The sequence below is a fragment of the Bubalus bubalis genome, chromosome 19 (genome assembly GCF_019923935.1).
Source record: "Bubalus bubalis isolate 160015118507 breed Murrah chromosome 19, NDDB_SH_1, whole genome shotgun sequence".
In the NCBI taxonomy this organism is placed as follows: domain Eukaryota; kingdom Metazoa; phylum Chordata; class Mammalia; order Artiodactyla; family Bovidae; genus Bubalus; species Bubalus bubalis.
This window is the reverse complement of record NC_059175.1, coordinates 3099004-3117124: the sequence shown is the minus strand read 5'-3', so window position 1 is coordinate 3117124 and position 18121 is coordinate 3099004.

Sequence of the window (18121 nt, the reverse complement as noted above, 5' to 3'; positions counted from 1 at the left end):
ATTCAGTGCCTCAGTGTGGGGCTCAGGGGGTCACATCAGCAGTGTCAGGGATGTGTGTATATTGAAGCTGGGGTGGGAGGATTCTCAAGAGACCTCAGTATGAATCTGCCCTGTAAATCATAACCTACCACCCATAAGGGAGAAAGACGGGGAGAAGCAGAGGAATGCATTAAACTGACACATTTGAAAGCTTAACAATATTCAGGGCACTGTGCCAGACACTTGCACACACACCTCACTTGAGCCTCACGGCACCCTGCCAGGTAGATAGAATTTTATTTCTCTTTTTTAAGATAAAGAAACAGAGGCTCAGAGGAATGAAGGAGCTTGTATAAATCACACAAATGGTACATGATATGTTGCTTTCCTTCTACCAAGTCTTTCTTCCATAATAAAGGTCTTGTCACCTCTAGATTTTCCCAATTTAGCATTTGCCCAAAGAACCCTACTGTCCAATACATCTATTCACATATCCATCCACTCACTTATCCACCCTTCCACCCATTTATACTTATATCTAATCTATATACTTTACCATTCAATTATCCATTAATTCAATCATCTGTTCATACATGCATTCACCCAGCCATCCATCAGTGCATGTATATATGCGTCCAACAACCGATTCACTATATAACGTCCAACTAGTCAATCAACCATTTGACCACCTATGGCCCACACCCAGACTCAATCAATTACACATCCACCTGTCTGTCCCCTACCTATTAATTTAACCAACCATCCCATTATTCATTCATTAATTCATCCTCCCATCCAAACACATAACAAACCACATACTAACCATCATCTCATCCACATGTCCAATCACCCACTCTCAGCCACCCACTTTCCACATATACAAAAATATATACATGCTGCAATGGTTAATTTCATGTGTCAAGTTGGCTAGGCCATGGTGCCCAGGTATTTTGTCAAACAGTAGTCAAGATGCAGTGTGAAGATGTTTTTAAATGAGATTAACATTTAGATTAATGGTAAATTTTCAGTAAAGCAGATTACCTTCCATAATATGGGTGAGCCTCATCCAATGAGTTCCTTAAGAGGAAAAAATGTTGAGCTCCCTGAGGAAGAGGGGATTCTGAAGCTTATGGATTTGAGAGATATTTTAAAGCAGCATTGGCAGAACTTGGTGACTGAAAGATAATGGCATCAGAGAGAACCCCATGTTTCTGGCTTGAGAGCAGAGATAAGCGGAGGTATCACGGCTAAAAACAAGGAGATGGGAGACGGGGAAGGGAAGTCAACAGTTCAAGCTTGGCTACCGTGGCTTGGTGGTTCCTGGGGCCTCTGTGGGGCACAGTGAGAAGAAGGGGAGATAGGATCAGCTGAAGATTAAGGAACCAAAAACCGAGGGTAGAGGATTGAGTCGGAAGGAATGAGCAGGTGACAATCGATTTGAACTGAGGGGTCTCAAGGCCATAAACAGACTTCTATCAGGGAACAGCAAGGGGATCCCAAAAGACTCGTTTCTCCCCTGGCTGGGGTCCTGACCTCCCCCTGCTCTGAGCTCCTGGGTGGAGTTTGGCTCTGACCAGGGGACCCTCCAAGCCGCTCCTTCTTTCCCTGGGGTTCATGGAGGGTTCACAGGAGCAGACAGACCCCGTAGGGCTCCTGCACAGATGGGAAATGGGGCCATCTCAGGCTCCAGCCCACGGGTGGGCCCCAGAGCTCCAGCTGGAAACCCCATTTGGGGGCTGCAGGGATGTGTGTAAAACTGCTCCCTGGGTGGCTCAGGCTGTGCAGCTCAGAGAACAAACTGTTGTCTCTGCCATAAATCCCCTCAGCCATAAAGCCCCTTCCCCCCTGACCCCTTGGTTGGGGTGAGCAACTGAGGGCAGGCCAGGGCAGGGTGATGACCTCCTGACTCCAGGGCCACTGGCCTCCCGGCCCACCAGGCCACTCCTTTCAAGGCCTCCTGAGCCCGCACAGGGCCCTGACTCTGTGGGACGCAGGCCTGGCCTGGGACTCAGAAACGCTGGTTCAAGGCCTGGCTGTACCCTGGCTTCCCCTCAGGTCATTCTCCCCGTCCGTATCTCAGTCTCCTCTTAGCAAATCGTCTTTGAGAACCCCAGTCTTGCCTCTGGAGGGGACAGTGGGGACAGATGAAGGGGCAGTTTCATTAGCAAGCTCCACCGTCACTGAACCTCTCTGGGCCTCAGGTTCCCTACCTAGAAAACCGGGGTGATGTTAAGACCTACGTCAAGGTGTTGCGTGGACAAAACGAGACACTAAACTAGGTCCTGCCAGCAAAGTACAGAATCCGAGGCTTTTGAGCAAAGTCTTTTGAAAGAAGAGAATCCTTTGATAAAAATATTAAAGGAGCTAGAATTGTTATTTAACACTTTGATGACTAGGAAAAATGTGATTCATGATGATTTTGTGAACTGCCTTGGAAATGACATCATATGTTTTGTAGTGCTTCATTTTCCAGTATTGTGCATCGAACCTGGACTGGCAACTCATTTCATACATGATATTTTACATGTTTCAATGCCATTCTCCCAAATCTTCCCATCCTCTCCCTCTCCCACAGAGTCCATAAGACTGTTCTATACATCAGTGTCTCTTTTGCTGTCTCGTACACAGGGTTATTGTTACCATCTTTCTAAATTCCATATATATGCGTTAGTATACTGTATTGGTGTTTTTCTTTCTGGCTTACTTCACTCTGTATAATAGGCTCCAGTTTCATCCACCTCATTAGAACTGATTCAAATGTATTCTTTTTAATGGCTGAATAATACTCCATTGTGTATATGTACCACAGCTTTCTTATCCATTCATCTGCTGATGGACATCTAGGTTGCTTCCATGTCCTGGCTATTATAAACAGTGCTGCGATGAACATTGGGGTACTCGTGTCTCTTTCCCTTCTGGTTTTCTCAGTGTGTATGCCCAGCAGTGGGATTGCTGGATCATAAGGCATGTCTATTTCCAGTTTTTTAAGGAATCTCCACACTGTTCTCCATAGTGGCTGTACTAGTTTGCATTCCCACCAACAGTGTAAGAGGGTTCCCTTTTCTCCACACCCTCTCCAGCATTTATTACTTGTAGACTTTTGGATTGCAGCCATTCTGACTGGCGTGAAATGGTACCTCATAGTGGTTTTGATTTGCATTTCTCTGATAATGAGTGATGCTGAGCATCTTTTCATGTGTTTGTTAGCCATCTGTATGTCTTCTTTGGAGAAATGTCTATTTAGTTCTTTGGCCCATTTTTTGATTGGGTCATTTATTTTTCTGGAGTTGAGCTGTAGGAGTTGCTTGTATATTCTCGAGATTAGTTGTTTGTCAGTTGCTTCATTTGCTATTATCTTCTCCCATTCTGAAGGCTGTCTTTTCACCTTGCTAATAGTTTCCTTTGATGTGCAGAAGCTTTTAAGGTTAATTAGGTCCCATTTGTTTATTTTTGCTTTTATTTCCAATATTCTGGGAGGTGGGTCATAGAGGATCCTGCTGTGATGTATGTCAGAGAGTGTTTTGCCTATGTTCTCCTCTAGGAGTTTTATAGTTTCTGGTCTTACGTTTAGATCTTTAATCCATTTTGAGTTTATTTTTGTGTACGGTGTTAGAAAGTGTTCTAGTTTCATTCTTTTACAAGTGGTTGACCAGAGTTCCCAGCACCACTTGTTAAAGAGATTGTCTTTAATCCATTGTATATTCTTGCCTCCTTTGTCGAAGATAAGGTGTCCATATGTGCGTGGATTTATCTCTGGGCTTTCTATTTTGTTCCATTGATCTATATTTCTGTCTTTGTGCCAGTACCATACTGTCTTGATAACTGTGGCTTTGTAGTAGAGCCTGAAGTCAGGTAGGTTGATTCCTCCCGTTCCATTCTTCTTTCTCAAGATCGCTTTGGCTATTCGAGGTTTTTTGTTTTTCCATACAAATTGTGAAATTATTTGTTCTAGCTCTGTGAAGAATGCTGTTGGTAGCTTGATAGGGATTGCATTGAATCTATAGATTGCTTTGGGTAGTATACTCATTTTCACTACATTGATTCTTCCAATCCATGAACATGGTATATTTCTCCATCTGTTAGTGTCCTCTTTGATTTCTTTCACCAGTGTTTTATAGTTTTCTATATATAGGTCTTTAGTTTCTTTAGGTAGATATTCCTAGGATTTTTATTAATTTATTTCATAAATGTGTGTACTATATAAAAATTAATGCATGTGGTACAACACTAAGAATGTATACATGAGAAGTCAACCATCTTCACACCCAAATTTCCCAGTGACCTAGATTCCAACCAGTATTACAATTTTCTTTATTCTTCCAGAGAACTTCATCTATCTATATCTATATCTATATCTATCTATATATATATGGGGCAAGGGGCTTGCCAGGTGGTACTAGTGGTAAAGAACCCACCTGACAATGCAGGAAACATAAAGACATGGGTTCGATCTCTGGGTGGGGAAGATCCCCTGGAGGAGGGCATGACAAACCACTCCAGTATTCTTGCCTGGAGAATCCCATGGACAGAGGAGCCTAGTGGGCTTCGGTCCATGGGGTCACAGAGTCGGACACGACTGAAGTGACTTAGCATGCACATACATATATAGAAAGATAAGGGAGGAAGCCAAACACACTGAGGAATAACTGAGGTCACTGACGTGAACGGCAGGGACCTTGAGAAGCGTGGAAGGTTGAGAATGCTCAGAGGAATCCGTGATGCACCATGGAGATCGTCCCCTTCAGCCCCACGGTGCTCACTCCCCAGCTGCCCACAGGGCCACCTGAGGAGGGTACAGAACCGAGCCCCTCCCCAGGACCAGCCCTCAGACTCGCCAAAGGCTACACTCCTCTCAGGGCAGCCCCCATCCAAACACCGGCCTCCTTGGTTCAATTCCAAGCGCCCCAGAGATGGACATGGGATTGGGAGGCCTTCGAGTCCAGTGCAAAGCCACCCGTTTCCCCTCTGCCCAGGCCTGCTCTCCCTGCTCAGAGGACTCCCAGCCACGCAGCAGTGGGGCGAGCCCAGAAACGCTCATTGGTGTTTTGAGAGGTTGGGGAAAGCGGTCACGACAACAACCCTGATGCAGATGGCGTGGCCAAGCATCAGACCATGGTATCAGAAAGTTACCGGCCATTCATCAGACCAGGCAAAGAAGAAGTGGTGAGTATATTGGAGACTTTGGTGAGAAACCTGCTAAACAGAGAGTGGAAGAGAAACTGTATGAAGATGTGGGGACCCGCCATGTGAGTGCTAGTTTAAGGGCCCAGTCGTCTGGGAGCATGCTGAGTCAACGCCCTTGAGACTAAAGAACCACTTACTGCATCTCACAGCTCCCACCGTGAAGATGGGAGTTCAGCGCCTGGTAAGACCCTTTAGGTTCTAGAGGCAGCAGGTTTCACACTGGGAAATACTGTTCTGATCCATTTACCAAGTGAACACAGAAGCTGGGCTGTGTGGGGGGTGGGCAAGGAAGCAAATTAATTAATACAATTATTTTTTTTTAAGTGGGGGAAAGGACAATATAGGTGTAGGGGAGTAAGAGGTACAAACTATTAGGTATAAAATAAGCTACAAGTATGTATTGTGCAACTCGGGGAATATAACCAGTATTTTACAGTAACCACAAATGGAGTATAACTTAAAAAAATAATGGCTTACTGTATGGTGACCTGTACATGTAATATTGTATGGCAACTATACTTCAGGAAAAATAATAAAATAAAATTTAAAATAAAAATAACAAATAAAAAGCCCCCAAATGGCCTATGGCTTAACCAAAGACAAACTTATTTCTCACGCACGTCAAGTCCCGTGATGGTGAGGGGTTGGTGGCCCTGCTTCACGGAGTCACCCAGGGGCCCAGGATTTTCCATCCTGTGGCTCTAGCATCTCCTAGGGCTTGAGTCTTTTGAGTCATCTGCAAATGGCCAGGAAATAAAAGAAGCCAGAGACACAAAGGATCCTGCAGGGCGCTGCACAGCTGTGGCCCCGTCTCTCCCACACACGTTCCAGGACCTGAACCTCTTCACGGCCTCACTTAGCTGCAAGGGAGTGTGGAAATGTAGTCCAGCTGTGAGTCCGGGGGATAAGAGGAAACAGATTTGGAGCACAGTTCACCAGTCTCTGCCCCAGGCTTTGAGCAGGGAGGCCACCACTATGCTTGGCACACAGCTAAGGGCTTGGAAGGCCTCACTGGTGCCTGCCTCCCTGTAGAGCTAACGTTTAGCTAGGACTCCAGTTCAGAGGGCTGTTGGCAGCCGACAGCTGCCCTGCTAGGCCAGACTCTGTCCTGTCACTCACCGTACTAAACACCGCCCTGCATCCCCTGGCTTAGACTGCTTCCCGTAATCGCTCAGCATCTGATGTCGGAATTAAACCCTCAGAGGTGAACCCAGGCTCTGCCCTTCGCTGGGTGACGTTGCTCAAGTCACTTAACCTTGACTTTGTCTTGCTTAGCCAGGCCCTGTGAATCCATGGAATCAGAGAGGAGACCATGCATGTCGAGCCCAGTGCCTGCTGCATACCAAGGACTCAATTTGGTGTCATTCTCCCTTTTTTCTACAAAACCAATGTTTACTCTTGGAGTCTTTCTGAGTTAAGATGTATTTGGATATTAATTTAGTCCCATTATAAGTACACTAGGTTGAATTTCACAATCGGGAGACGAGTAAAAGTCTTCCAGGATATAGACTAGCTCAAAGCTAGTCTTCATCCTAGCTGTGTGTAGAATCACCTGGGGGTCTTTTAATTTGGCGTCACTCTTCTTCTAACTCTGGCCAACCAGTTCAGGCATCCTAACCCAGAAATATCAGCAAAAGAAAGATCTGGAAAGAATCTGAGGCAGAGATGAGGGGCAGGCAAGGAAATGGGATCTGGAACCATTACCTGTTCTATCAAAGGAGTGAGAGTGTGTTGCTCAAGCCTCAGCAGAGAGAAGGGGGTCAGTAGGGCTTGAGGAAGCTCCCTGTTGACCTCCACTCAGCTCCTCCCAGGCATGGGGCGGGAGGCTTGCTCTGCCCCTTCCTCTGGAAGCCCCACTCCCTAGTTGTCCTGCTTCCAACCAGCCCCCTGTGATCCATTCTTCACAATTCCTGTCCAGGCGGAATCCTTCTAAAGCACAGCCTTGACTTTCAACCCTACCTGCAGTCCTGCCGTGGCCCTCACCATGTTCGGAGTGGACCTAAGCCCTTGCAGGTCTGCACAATTCACCTTGACCTTGAGCCCTGTCTCCCTCTGTACCCCTCAGTACACTCCTCCCCTCCCACACACACACACCACTCACTGCTTATGCTCCACTCTGAGCTTCTTTGGGTTTCCAGAAAACACCAGGCACTCGCTTTCTCTCTCACTCAGGTTTAGCACATCCTGGTCCTTTGGGCTGAAATGCTGTTTCCCCACCCCCACCCAGTTAATTCCGACTCATTCTGCAGAGCCCGACCTGAAATTTCATCTCTGCCAGGAAGCATATCCATGCTTACCAGAGATTTTGTGTTAAGTGACCTCCACTCATCAACTTCTACAGCCCTCTGTCCCCTTCCCAATTCCACATTCCAGTTTATTCTGAATGAATGCAGTGGTACTATAATAGTACTCTGTGTTATAATTTGAGATGCCTCAACATTCAACTTCGGCCTCAGAATTCAACCCAAATATACTATTTGGCTTCAGCCTTGGTCTCTGCTTTGTAAAGCCAGTCACCAAATGCCAACTTCACAGTCACTTTCGGCATCCCTAAATTGTGTGTGATAAGTGGTCATGTAATCATGTAGGTTTCCCAACGTGTCCAATCACTGTAATGACATCAGTAATACTTAGAAGACACACCATAGTTAATATCTAAACCTTTGCTTCCAAACATAGGCAATGATTCTAAATATAACTCCGAGTGAAAATTGCCTTGGAGGATTAATGTCTTATTGGTCAAAGAGCGATGTATTATTACCAGCTTAAAAGCCTGCAATAACTCATGACAGTTATGAGCACTGTTCATTTTATGCACAAAAACAATCATTAGGAAAGCTCAGATAGTTAGTTAAGGTTAGCAAATTGGCAGCAGATGGGAATCAACTCTCAGTTTTCTGCATATCTTGGGAGCCGAGGCTCTGAACTACGTTTTCAGTCCTGGAAGACAGATGGTCCCTCCACAGCAGTGGACACTTGTCTACTATCCAGTAGAACAAAGAAAATGTCTTCCTCCAGGGCAAAAGTCAGGCAAGATTTCTGCCCACTAAAAGGATCTAATTCCCCCTACTTCAGGCTGCTCAGCTGTGGCACAAACCGACTGCATGTACGGCATTCACCTGGCCTTTCCACATCTGCCCACATCAGTGAAATTCACGCTGCCTGCTGCATCAATGTACTTTGATTGTTCTTTGACCCAGGAGGCCTGTGTCTTCTGCCAGCCTCCATGAAGCCCTGCAGGCCAATCTGTTAAACAAGTAGGTAACATCTCAGACCCTTTACAGTTCTTGACAACGGTTTATTTGAATTTTTTTATAATGTCAGATTTTTTTAAATTCTATTTATTTATTATTTTTGGCGGTGCTGAGTCTTCGTTGCTGCACACAGGCTCTTCTCTCCTTGCAGCGAGTGGGGTCTCCTCTGTCGGGGTGTGCGAGCTTCTCACTGCCGTGCTTCTATTGTCCTTGTCGCACAGGCTCCATAGCTGTGCTGCACAAGCTTAGCTGCTCTGAGGCATGTGCGATCTTCCCAGACCAGAGAGGGGATCTGTGTCCCCCACATTGGCAAGATTCCTACCCACTGTACCGCCAGGGAAGTCTTATTTGAATATGAAGATAGAGTTTGTCTTTGGTCAGTTTCCCTTGGAAACCGGCTCTGAGATGGATACATGGATGGAGAGATGGAGGAAGAAAGGAAGAATTCCTCTCAGGTGTGAAAATTCCTCTCTGAGTGAAAATTGCCTTGGAGGATTAATGTCTTATTGGTCAAAGAGTGATGTATTATTACCAGCTTAAAAGGAGAGGTGACTTATTGTCCCTGCAGGTCTGGGGAAGAGAGGCAGGTATGAAGCAGTAGACAGTGGATGAACTCTCACATGCGGCTGCCGGACCCAGCACTTCTCCTGTTTCCAATCTGGCACTGGCCCTCTCCAAACAGGGCTGCGATTAAACCCAGCTGAACCCTAAGCCCCAAGGATGAGAACTTGACAAATTCTGCACCCCAACTGACAGGCAGTTGGGGTTGTCAACCATAGAGAAGTAGGGCTGCAAAAAATCAGGGTACAGACCTCCCCCCTGGGCTGAACACTTGAATCAGGCGATTAGGCACATGACTATTTTTGGCCAGGTGAAATTTGTGAAAAGCAGACAGGGCTCAAAATGCAGAAGAAACCTGCTTTGAATTTGCAGAGCAGACCTCCATGAGAGTGGAGGGGGCCTTACTGGGGAGCTCCCTTTCTAAGAGAAGGAGGTGGAGGAAATTTGAGAAAAAAGGTGGGGGAGGGCTCACCCCCACTGGACTCCCACCATGGGTCAGGCAAGATGTCGAGAGGCTTAGAAATGACATCTCCAAACTCCAGTCACCCCTCCACCGCCTCCACATGCAAGGACCACCTGTATGTTGCTCCTGCTGAGGATGCAAACTCTCAATAGGAATAATAACAGCAAAGGGATCAGCAAACTTTCTATAAAGGGGCAGATAAGAAATATCTTGGGTTTGTGGCCATACGGTCTTGTCCCACAATTCTGCTCTGCCATTGCGGTGTGACAATAGACAATCTGTAAACAAATGCATGGGGTTGTGTGCCAATAAAACTTTACTTGTATAAATAAAATATGTTATTTTGGACTGGTTTTGGCACACAGGCCATAGTTTGCCCACCCAAATATCAACTTAAGTTTACAAAATATTGTGTAGCATGTTTTATTCTTTATGTGTTTTATTGAAGTATAATTGATTTAAATGTTGTGTTAATTTCTGTACCGGAAAGTGATTCAGATATACATATGTTATATGTATGTTACATATGTTCTTTTTCATATTCTTTTGCATTATGGTCTATCACAGCATATTGAATATAGCTCCCTGTTATTCAGTAGGACCTTGTTAATCTGTAGCCTGCTTTAAATACAAGCTTTTAACAAACTGAAGATTTTTAAGCCCACAAAATGCAAGATAGCCCCAAGATAATTTAAGGACTTTTAAAAATTATCAGTCCATATAGTATTATAGGCAAGGCAGTGTAATAAATGGTGAGATGAAACCTCTTTTCTTTTAATCCCATCAGGGTGGTTCTGGGGCAGTATATAGGGTGGCCAGATTGAATACAGGATACCCAGTAAAATTCAAGTTTCAGATAAACAGGAAACAACGTTTTAGTATAGATATATCCATGCTTAACAGTTAGAAGAAACTAGAATATTTGGAACATATTTACACTAAAAAAACATTTGTTGTGTTTCTAAAGACATCTTTATTTCCTAAATCTGGCAATCCTAACAGTATGTATAATCATATTTGAAGAGACTGTTGAACCTCTGTCTATGTTTAAGGCCCTACACAATTACGAGGCCAGAGCCAAATGGAACTGATGTCCCCAGATTGCCAGCACCACCCTGCAGAAACTCTGAAGTCAGAATAGAGAAGCCACCTCTGAAGCAAGCAGATCTAGATCTGTGCACAAATTGCCTGGCACCTAGAAGGGGCCCCGTAAACGGTAGTTGCAGTCTCCACTCATGTGAAGTATCCTGCTGTGTTCTACTCTTCCTTCATAGACTCTATCACAGTTCTGTGATCTTGACCAAGTTCCCCAACTTTTCCTGAGCTTTTGTCTCCCCATCTGTAACATGGGGATAACAAAGGCACCTCTTGCAGGAGTTTGTGATGTGGAATTAAATGAACTTGTCAAATAGTACAAGCTGGAAACTAATATGCTGTCAAGAGATTTTTAGTAAAACATGATAACAGCTCATTCATTCTCCCACCAAATCCTCAAAAACAGAGAGGTGGCTATTAAGGTCCCCATTTCATAAATCAGGTAAACTGAGGCTCCATGAAGTGAGGTCACTCACAGGAAATAAACACCAGAGATAGATTTGAACCAGTGGCCTGACTCTAGTCATCTCAACAATAGGCAGGACTAGGCCAGATCCACACATCCAGGCCATAAGAGGCAGGCCCAGCTATGCTTTGGCCTCCATAGACCTCAGACACCAGTCCCCACCCCTGATCTGCTGAGCAAGCTCCCAGCTGCAGGCAGCTGATGCTTGCCTGTAGAACTGGGACATTTTTAGCTGGGTCAGTTTGAACTCCTAGAACCAGACCACTCAGGGCTTACCTGACTGCTGCAGAGAAGCTGGAGGAGAATCCCTCTGCCCTTCCAGTATCCTCTTTGCTCAACCCTGAGGACCCCTTGTAGTGCCCTGGGGCATAGAGACTTCCCGACCTTAGTTGCCCGGGCGTCGTCCTTCTGCATTTCCAGGCCTTACCCGACGCTTTTCTCTGGCAGCACGGGGCGCACTTGAAATCATCTCATCAATTATGTGTCGTGATTTGCTTACTGTTTGTCTTCACCACAGACCTCGGAGCTCCAGAAAGCAGCAAGACTTCACCTGTGTGTTCCTGGCACAGGTAGGAACCCACTAAACACTTGTTGAAGGACTGACAAATTGAGGCAACTATCTTTTGGGCACCCCTTATGTTTTAAATGGGCTTCCCAGGTGGCTCAGTGGTAAAGAATCTGCCTGCCAATGCAAGAGACACGGGTTCGATCCCTGGGTCAGAAAGACCCCCTGGAAAAGAAAATGGCAACCCACATCAGTATTCTTGCATGGGAAATCCCATGGACAGGGGAGCCTGACAGGCTACAGTCCACAGGGTCGCAAAGAGTCGGACACACTTAGCAACTAAACAAAAAACAGCAAAATACATATCCTAAACATTTTGCCTTAATTTGCTCATTGCATCATCACACCAGTTCTTTAAGATTGGAATTGGCAGACCCATTTTACAGATGAAGAAACTGAGGCTAAGAGCCAAAGTCCTAGAAAGCACTATGACAGGGCCATTAAGAATGGGGCCTTGCCACTTGCTGGCTGTGTAATTTGTAATGACAAATCCCAAACCTGTATGATGGGAACAATAATCTTGGCTACTTCAAAGGACCATTTGAGAATTCTCAGAGAGTAGCAGAAAGTATTCAGCCATCTGTGAACATAATAAATATCCTGCAATTACTAGTTATGCTTTTTTCTGAGTTATTAGCACAATTTTGAGGTTTAGTGGCTTAGTCATGTCCAACTCTTTGTGACCTCATGGACTGTAGCCTGCCAGGCTCCCCTGTCCATAGGATTTTCCAAGCAAGAATACCATAGTGGGTTGCCATTTCCTTCCCCAGGGGGTCTTCCTGACCCAGGGATTGAACCAGAGTATCTGGCGTATCCTGCATTGGCAGGCAGGCTCTTTACCAAGGAGCCATGAGGAAGCTCATTAGCGCAATACCATGTACTTGTTAGAGTTATAATTGTGCAGCTAGAACACACAGTGCTATGATCTGACTTCACTGTCCATCCCGCTACTTCAGAGAGAAGCCAGGCCAGAGGGGCAGAGGTGGGGGCCTGGAGATCAGCTAGCACAGCTTCAGCTAGGCACGGTTCCACACTGGACCTTTCCCTAAAAAGGGACACCTGGCTTTGCAGTTCCTGACTCAGTAGGCCCTGAGGGGCTGGCAGGCAGCAGGCTGGCTGAAAGCTCCACCTTTAACTGCACGGCTGAGTCATGCCACCACCCCAGGCTGAGGAGGGGGCAGACTGCTAAGGAGAGAATGGGAAAGGGGAAGAAAGGCCAGCTCAAGGTCTGGGCTTTCCTGCCCTGAGCATAGTCATTCATCTCTTTTCTCCCCTGAACCTGGAGTGAAAGCTTGCTCGGCCCCTGGAAAAGGTGAGTCCTCCCGAGCAAGCAGCATTTCCGGGTGCAAGCATCCTGGGAAAGACGCAGGCGCTGGGGCAGGACCCAGCCGAGGTGAAATCCAGGCTCATCCACCCTGGATGTGTGACCTTGGACAGGTAGCTTCAGACATTGGGCCTCAGTTTTATGCACAGAATGAGCACAGAAAACACACCATACTGGGAGGCTGTGGAAATCATCTAAAACTAATGTTAAAAATACTCTTGGTAAACCGTAGGAGCTCCCTAAATGTCAGGTGGCTTTCCCTCCCCTCTCTGCTCCTACATCTGTCTCCCAGCCCCCCATCTCCCTCTAGGTCTCTTTCCCTCTCTTCCCTGCTCATTTCAGGGCAGGAGTTGGAAGGAACTAGAAGACCATCTTGGAGTCAAGCCTTAGGCCCTGCAGAAGGGATCTAGGGCCAAGTATAACATCAGATTATTAAAAATGTGGATTGTAAACACCAGCATAACTGGCCAGAACACAGTGGCCACCAGACCACAGCCCAGCTGCTCCCCATGCCCAAGGCCACACCTCCTGCTGCCCCTGGATCTGGGATGGATCCAGCTCCACAGGCACCAGCACAGGCTGGTGTGTTTTCCCTGAGCTGAGCCCAGGGGCCCTGGCCAAACACTGTCCTCCTAGTCAGAAGGCCTGGAGAACAGCTGCAGGGTCTGTCCTCAGAGGGGTGAGGGCCTCCCACCCCGGCCTCTGAGCCTGGCCATCCATCAGGCCTGGAGGAGGTAGCCAGAGACCAGGCCCATGGGGACTCTGCCCAACAGTGTGGTGCTTGGTGCAACTCACAGACCAGGATGGAACCCCATACCCCCACACAGCAGCTGTGTGAGACTGAGTGAGTCACTTCACTTACTTCTCTGAGCCCCAGGGTCCTCATCTAAAAAACTGAGGATGTTCAGGGTCACCCCATCTCCAAATTGTGGAGTGAAGATTAAATGAGACCGTGCATCTGAAACACAGGATCTGGGGACTTCCCTAGTAGTCCAGTAGTTAAGGCTCTGCTTTCAATGCAGGGGTGCAGGTTCGATTCCTGATCAGGGGGACTAAGATTCCATATGCCATGTGGCCTGGCCAACACAATAAATAAATAAAGCACAGTGTCTGACAGAATTAAAGCATACCCTTGGTTAAGCCCCAGGCTCAGCAAGATTGAGGCTGGAGATAAAGATGCCATCATAACTGGGGGTCCTGTGGTTACTAGAGTGGTCACTTTCATTAGGATCCAAAGGTGAGCAGCCTGTGTGGGAGTGAGTGAATGGGCTATGGAGCCAAACAGCTGGACTGGAACCCCAGCCCCGTGATGTTATCCTTGTCACTGTCCCAGCCAAGCTCCAGGAGCCCCACCTACAAATGGCGATACGACCTAGCTTCCTGGCCTCACTTGCTCATTTGGGAAATTACTGAAATGTTTACTGAGTACCTGCTGTGTGTGCACAGTTCTAGAACCCATGGGAGCACCAGGCTGGGTTCTCATCCTCAAGGTTACTGTAAAGACTCAGGGAGCTACTGTATGGACAATGCCTGGCCTTCAGCAAATGCCCATCTGTCCTACACTGATGCCTGCCTGCCCCTTCCCTCTTTTTCTCCCTCCCTCCCTCTCCCTCCCTCACTTCCTTCTGTCCTTCCTTCTTTCCCTCCTTCCTACCAGTAAGGCATGAGTCAGACATTGGCCCTCTGGGAATAATTACACCAAGTATAGGGGTAGAGGGTCCAACCCTCCCTTCCCCAAACAGGTGCCAAGACCTCCCTGGCAGGTGCAGACCATGGGGCTGGAAGGAAAAGACAGAGTTGGTGGCTGTACCAGGAGAGACAGTTTAGGAAAACAACCCACTCGAGTTACCTTCTAAATGACTAAAGCTTTGGCCCGGAGCTTCCTCGCCGCGCAGAAGCTCTCTGACCCTCTGGTCTGAGAGGGAAGGAGAGCAGCACCGGATGCCTCAGCAGCCCTCTCAGCACTCCGGGCCAGCCCAGGCGCCCGGGGAAGCCCCTTTCGGGGAGGAGACGATGTGGCTCATGCACAGGGACTGGCCCGAGGACTCCCACAGTCACGCCAGGGTCGTGACCCCGCGGAGAACGGGGCTGCGGGGTCTTCCACGGCCAAGGCCTCGCGGGCCTGCGGGCCTGTCTCCTCACCGCCCAGCCTGGCTGAAACCCGAGCCCGAGAGATAGAGCCCCAGCGGAGCCAGCCAGCTCTGTCCTAACGTAATTTAGCTGTAATCGCAGCGTGTTTTCCTTCGCTATAATTAGTAAAATGTGGTTGTTTTCTGTGTTCCTGGAAGATGTCTGAACTGGAGCCAGCTCCCCGTACTTTTTCTGACAAGCTCTCCCCAACGGGCCCATCAGCACCACCATGGATTTCCTGACACTTTAACCCCTTCACCTGAGTCCTCCTGATTCCTCAGTCGGGGCCTCTCCCTCCTGGGGCCCCCAAGGACAGGCCCCTGGCTCAGCACAGTGCAGGGCACACTGTAGGTACCCAGTAAATGCGGGTGGGCAACCAGGCCATCACACCATCAACAACAACAAAAGGCATGTAGGAATGCATTCCTTGTTTAGGAATTCTACAGGATCCTCAAAGAAGTGCGTGTTGTGTGTGTGCAGCTGTCCACTTATGGGTGTATCCATGACAACCAGCGGAGCCAGCTCTGTGTGGGACACCGGCTGTGATTCTAGGTCCCTGTGCCCACCTGATGGAGCTGGAGCCCCTGTATGTAAATATGAGCCCCCTCTGTCTTGGGGCCACCCAGAGGGTACCAGAAATGATCCTGAACGTTTTGAAGACCATGTGGGAGGTGGGGACAGGCCAAAGGATGTGGCATGCCCAAGTCCTACAGTCCCCCAATCCGTTTACCACGTCTTCTGCCTTGGATTATAATTAGGCACAGTCCTCGTTTGTCCTTTACTTCAGGCATCCAGCCATGTTTATCTGATCCTACTGTGCCTTGTCATCTCTCATTCTTGGTGGCTCTCCATTGGGACTTCTGTAATTGGGTCTCAGTCCCCCACTTATTCATTCCGTCAATGAACATTTGTTAAATAATTACATGGACTAGACTTTGGGTTTGGGCTTTTGGTTTTTTGGTTTAATTTTTACACAAAGGATTCAGATTCACATTTTCCACCTTTGTCAAAGTCTCGCCCAACAGCAGATGTATTTAGGATAGGTTTGAGATTTTTTTTATTATTGTTTGATCAGTCATACAGAAAATGAAGTGGTAAGAGTACCCGTCTCATAGAGTTCTTGTGTGCATTTCACGTCTAAAGGCTTGATAGGTGGCACACAGGAAGTAATCATTAAATATCAGCGATGATAATTATTATTGCACAGAGTGGTGGAGCAGTCAGGGACACAGACTTAACACTACTTTGTGACCTTAGGCAGGCTACTTAACCTCCCTGAGGGCATTTTGAACCTGACTGATGTGTAAAGGCTCAGTAAATGTTAATTATTATGTGAGTAATTATGTGGACTTTACTTTTTCAATTGACTTGTACTTCTTGAAAATTTCCCCCCACCCCATCAACCACTTCTGCAGTGGGACCGCTAAATTTCTGTCACTGGCAGAAATCAACTAGCTGTGCCCCCGGACACTGCATCAGAGAATGCTGCTCTCTGGTTGGCTGAATTAGCCTGGACCCTGAACATTCTGAATGGCTTGAACACTAGTGGGTGTGGCCTATTCTCCATACCGCTGCTGCTGCTGCTAAGTCACTTCAGTTGTGTCCAACTCTGTGTGACCCCATAGATGGCAGCCCACCAGGCTCCCCCGTCCCTGGGATTCTCTAGGCAAGAATACTGGAGTGGGTTGCCATTTCCTTCTCCAATGCATGAAAGTGAAAAGTGAAAGTGAAGTCGCTCAGTCGTGCCCGACTCTTAGCAACCCCATGGACTGCAGCCTACCAGGCTCCTCCATCCATGGGATTTTCCAGGCAAGAGTACTGGAGTGGGGTGCCATTGCCTTCTCCATACCGCACCCAGCAGTAATTGTTGGAGAGTAATATCCAACCCACTCCAGTATTCTTGCCTGGAGAATCCCAGGGACGTGGGAGCCTGGTGGGCTGCCGTCTATGGGGTCGCACAGAGTCGGACACGACTGAAGTGACTTAGCAGAAGCAGCAATATCCAAAGGTGGATTTACTTGGGTTATTTTTTTTTTCAAGTTTTATTGAAATGTTATTACATTTACAATGTGCTGTTAGTTTCTAGTGCACATCAAGTGATACATATATATACCTTTTTAAACATTCTCTTCCATTACAATTTGTTATAAGACATTGAGTGTGTGTGTGTGTGTGTGTGTGCCCACTCAGCGTGTCCGACTCTTTGTAACTCATGGACTGTAGCCTGCCGGGTCCTCTGTCCATGGAATTTTCCATGAAGTAGGTTGCCATTTCCTACGCCAGGGGATCTTCCCCACCCAGAGACTGAACCCACTGTCTCTTACGCCTCCTGCATTGGTAGGCAGATTCTTTACCCCTGAGAAGATATTAGGTATAGTTCCCTATATTAGGAGTTTGGGATTAAAATATACACACTGTGAAAGTCGCTCAGTCATGTCCTACTCTACACAGTCCATAGAATTCTCCAGGCCAGAATACTGGAGTGGGTAGCCTTTCCCTTCTCCAGGGGATCTTCCCAACCCAGGGATCGAATCCAGGTCTCCCACACTGCAGGCGAATTCTTTACCACCTGAGCCACAAGGAAAACCCAAAATATACACACTACTATATATAAAATAGAGCTTCCCAGGCGGCACTAGTGGTAAAGAATCCACCTGCTAATGCAGGAGATGCAAGAGACGTGAATTCAATCCCTGGGTCTGAAAGATCCCCTGCAACCCACTTCACTATTCTTGCCTGGAAAATTCCTGGACCGAGGAGCCTGGTGAGCGACAGTCCATGGATCCGCAAAGATCTGGACACAGCTGAGTGACTGAGCACACACATGGCAGATATGTAAAATAACCAACAGGAATCTACCCCATAGCACAGGGAGCTATACCTCGGTTATTGTTCTTTATCTTTTTTCATTAAATCTTACCAGTGTCCAGCTCTACGATTTTTGCAGATAAATTCCTCCAAAACACATCTCCCTTATTAAGTGCATAAATGTGGTGTTATTTGCCCCATCGGACACTTGAATGACTGAAATGGGAGCATTCTTGCATGAGAAGCTAGGTTCCACATTCTTGCCTTAGGCGGGAGGGTATTCTCGGTCCCA